The sequence below is a fragment of the Ambystoma mexicanum genome, chromosome 5q (genome assembly GCF_040938575.1).
Source record: "Ambystoma mexicanum isolate Mex_15411 chromosome 5q, UKY_AmexF1_1, whole genome shotgun sequence".
Lineage (NCBI taxonomy): Eukaryota > Metazoa > Chordata > Amphibia > Caudata > Ambystomatidae > Ambystoma > Ambystoma mexicanum.
The window spans coordinates 942,984,503-942,988,869 of record NC_090933.1 but is presented as its reverse complement, the minus strand read 5'-3'; the positions used below and the strand labels follow the sequence as shown (position 1 = coordinate 942,988,869).

General features: G+C 39.2%; 1 long non-coding RNA gene across 1 annotated transcript; it reads right to left on the bottom strand.

Moving 5' to 3' along the window:
- Window positions 1-364: 364 nt before the first annotated feature.
- LOC138498667 (uncharacterized) lies at window positions 365-1,736 on the bottom strand. The gene is made up of 3 exons (XR_011278820.1): window positions 1,700-1,736; window positions 1,089-1,170; window positions 365-639 (listed from the first exon to the last, which is right to left on the bottom strand). It is a non-coding gene; the product is annotated as an uncharacterized lncRNA (long non-coding RNA).
- Window positions 1,737-4,367: the final 2,631 nt, after the last annotated feature.

Sequence of the window (4,367 nt, the reverse complement as noted above, 5' to 3'; positions counted from 1 at the left end):
GGGTGCAGACTTGGCTGCATTTTATTTCTGCAATGGCAGCTGTAGTATTGCTGAAGGGAGAGTGGAATCAGGAGTAGTAATTAAAACAAATGACTCCCACCACAGAATATTAATCCATTTGTGGAAGAAATGGGGAACAGAGGGTGTGCATTTTGCAAAAGTTCAAGCACTTTACCTGGCACTTGTGCACACACATGAACATGTTCCGTCTGCCATCCCCATAGTATGATTCAGATGCGTCTAAAACAATGACCATTTTCATAGGCCACTGGAGTGGTAGCACAAAGAGGCTAACACAAGGATAAGATTTAAATCGTTTTTTTTTTAACTCCAACAAAAGACAATTCTGGATAAGTCTCCTTAACGAAAATCAGGATAAAAAGAAAGTCTCTTATACAGCTTCAAGTTTGGTTGCTCCTCACCCCAATTCTCAAATCAGGAGATTACCTGTGCCTTTGTCTGAGTGTAAGACAAAGGGTTTCCCCACAGAATAACTGTGCCACACTGTTTGATAGAGATTTGTTTCTCAAAAGAATCTGTATTGAGTTTTAATCAAAAACAAAAATGTTGTGGTGCCCTTCAGTTTACACGTGTTTCGGCTGCACTTGAGCTTTTCTCAAAACAAAATAGGGCATAGTGCTGTTGACAAGTTCAATAATTTGACATATATTCAAATAATATACATAAATTCAATTGGTATACATAGGGGGAAAAAGAGACAAGTAGGAGGTATTGAGATATGGTAATGCCAATTAGACAAACAATAAATATAACATAATTGCGGGAAGTAAAATTGGAAAAGAAATAGAAAGAAACAGAAAAGATAGGGAGAAAAAAACAGATAAAAACAATTATTTAGATTTGGAATTAGTGTTTGGCCCAATGGCCCATACAGTTACTGAATATACAGTTCATCCATTTTACTGAACAATAAGAGTTAATCGTAGTCAAAATTGGCTCAGGTAAGCCTCTTTCATCCAGAATATGGCTAAACCTTGAACATAAGGCAAAACTGAAATTGCTGATACTAATGCAAGACTTGTTATAAAATCAGAATGGTCAACAACTACAATATATGGTCCCCTTACCTAATTAAAGTAGTTTAAAATCCACATAAGGAAAATGCTTTCATCCAATGTATCACGGATAAAGTCATGGGTTAAATCCCACCTATACCGAAAAAAAAGTTTCTGTCATGAATGGTTGTTCATGCATTGCCCGCTTCGTATACAGGCGATACAGTACCCATATTATATAGTAAATTCCACTATATATCCCACGGCGCCCGCAAAAGTTTCTAAATAAGTATTTTGTGCGTAAATGTTCCCAATGTTAATTGGAAAAGCCAAAGATAGTATGTTAAATTGTGTCCCTCACTGTATTTAGAACCATGGTCACGGACGTATTTAATTATTTGGTCATTAAATTACTATTTGCTAAAAAGTTAATACTTTTCTTCACAGGTAGCCACACATATGTTAATAGTAAAATACGTTGATAAAAGGTTTGTTCCATTGTATCCCTCACTGTAATTAACACCCCATGGTCTCGATCGTATTAAATAAATTAGCCAATAGAGTGTGATTACTAAAGTCCATTACTATTCAAAAGTACCCGTGCATATTACTAGTAGAAGCGGTCCCCCATGACCATGTCAATGTGTCCCCACCAGGGTGAAATCGTCCCCTCTGCTGCTTACCTAACATGGTCTGCATCGGATCCCTGCGCGTCGGCCGTACGAATTACAGACGCCAGCGCGCAGGTCCATGTTATGCTGAAGGTTGTTGTTGGCATGGCAGCCCGTGGTGTCCCTCCTCACTTTCCGTTCCAAAAAATCTCCTGGGGCGCCATGTTTGAGTGATACAAATTCCTCGGGCTCGCAATGTATAAATTCCCAAAAAACTGAATATAGAATATGCAAGAATGTAATAAATACTATAATATGTAGTTCATTCTTGAAGTTAAAGATGAATGCATAATTAAATGTACTTGAATTCCATACCCCGTACCAATACACATCGAGGTTTTAAAGTTTTGAATTGTGACGAAAGGGCAGTTAATAAGAAAACAAGTCATTAATTTTGTCCCTGAGTAATTATAGTGGTATACCATCAAAAAGACATAGTAACATCATATTTGTATATATCATTATATTGATGGGGTCATCGCTTTTCAATTGGAACCAAAGCTGATCACTACAGAAGCATTGCCTTGTGGGAATTGAAGTCCTGGTGATAATTGTTCATGTTCAAGGCTCGAAACCATATGTATAATAGATTAGAAAGTCCAAACTTACCCCAATGGCGTTCCCTGCAACCCATACTCACTTTAAGGAATAGTCCAAGCATAAATATTTCTTACACCAATGTCTTGGTTACATCGTAATATCATGGTGTCCTGTAACCTACATCACCTTTAAGTACACGTAGTGCAAGAAAAGACAGTGCAAGAGAAACACATCTGTACTGTACATAAACATTCCAAATACCCAATCAGGCATAAGTAATTCTATCACTATGGCCTTGTTGCATTATCATGGCGTAGTCTCCTGAAACCTAGGCCATCTTACAGACAGTTTTGTATACACATTAATTACAATGGCGTGCAAAAATAACTTATAGATTATAAATAAATTATTGAAAAGAACGATCATTAGACATCATAAAAGTCAAACACAATTGTAATCGGATAAAATTGACCATCTCATTGTCTTTATTCAGTCCATGATCAATTGTCCTGAGTTTGCAAATAAGTCTCACCTCTTTTTGTCTAAGTGCCTGTTCCAGATTGCCACCTCTTTGTCCCAGTTTCACCTTCTGAAGTCCTATAAACATGAGATCTTGTTTATTGTCCATTTGAGGTTTAGGTTGCCAATGATGTGCCAACGGTAATGAAGCATCCTGGCTCCCAATTGTTGAAAAATGTTCTTGAATCCGGGATCTGACCTCTCTTTCGGTACTCCCAATATACAGACACTTACAAGGACATATTATAGCGTACACTGTATATTTAAATCTGCAATTGATATTTTCATTGATGTCCATCTGAGTTCCTCATGCATCTTGAAATGTCTTAGTGGTCTCATGAGCGTACTGACACATGGTACAGGTGCCACATTTGCGAAAACCAAATACTTGATTATCCAACCAGGTTCTGTTCGTTTCTCGATGTTCTTCAGGGGGTAATGACGGACTAAGCGTCATTTTAAGTGTTTTTGCTTTTCTAAATATAATCCTTGGTTGTTCTTCGATAAATTTGTTTAAGTGTGAATCCAATTTGAGAAGATGTCAGTTCTTAATAAGAATTGTTTTCACTTTTGAATTGTTCATGCTATAGGTAGTGATGAAATTGACCTTCTCTGATTCCTGATTTGATTTCTTTACTTTGGGCATCAACATATGCTCCCTTGTCATGTTTTTGGCTTTTAGGCTTGCTGCTTTAATACATGCTTTCGACTAGCCCCTTTGCTTGAATCTATCCTCCAATAGTGCACATTCTGCCATAAAAACTTTCCTCTCTTTACAAATACGCCTTGCCCTGATGAATTCACGGTTCGGGACGTTCCACTTAACTGGTCTGTGATGACAACCCACGGCATTCAATGCAGAGTTCACCTCAGTGTCTTTACGGTAAGTGCGCGTTGTTTGTCGTCCATCTGACACATATATGGTCCAATCTAGAAAATTGATTGTTGAATCGCTTGCATTTCACAAAAATTCAATAACATAGTCATTCAAGTTCATTTTTAGTCTGCAGTTGTTCAAATCCTCTACTGTTCCATCCCAGATTAGCAAGACGTCATCTGACCCATAGTATAACCTTGGTAAGGCATGTCTCAGTATTAGGTCGCTGGCATAAGAATTTGTACCCCACCCTGACCCCTCACCTTTGTCTGAGGGTTGCAGGTTTTTGGGGATCCTCTTGGGATGAATCCGGGCTCACAGTCCTTGGACATGGGGCAGTCCAGTGGTCTCCTACAGAGACTGAGGTATTGGTCCAATACCTCAGTCTCTGTAGGGGACCAATGGACGTGTAGTTTCTCCCACAAGGGTTCCCTTCTCTAAGGTCTGGGGACAGGGCTTGAGAACTCTGAGGTATTCTAGTGAGCTCCCTGTTCTGGGGTACCAGTCGGGGGACATGCCCAGTACGACTGGGCATGTCCCCAGTGAGGTAGCAGCATCTTGTTCATCCACTTGCCTCTGAAGTCTCCCCTGGACGGACCTAGTCCACCAAAACCACCCTGCCCTTTTTTACTAGTGGGTGCACCTGTACACTTGCATCCTTCTAAGGTGTTTTCAGTATATCTATTCCTCCGTCCTGCTACTCTGATAGTATGTCTATTTTTTTGTAGACACTGCTCCTTTACT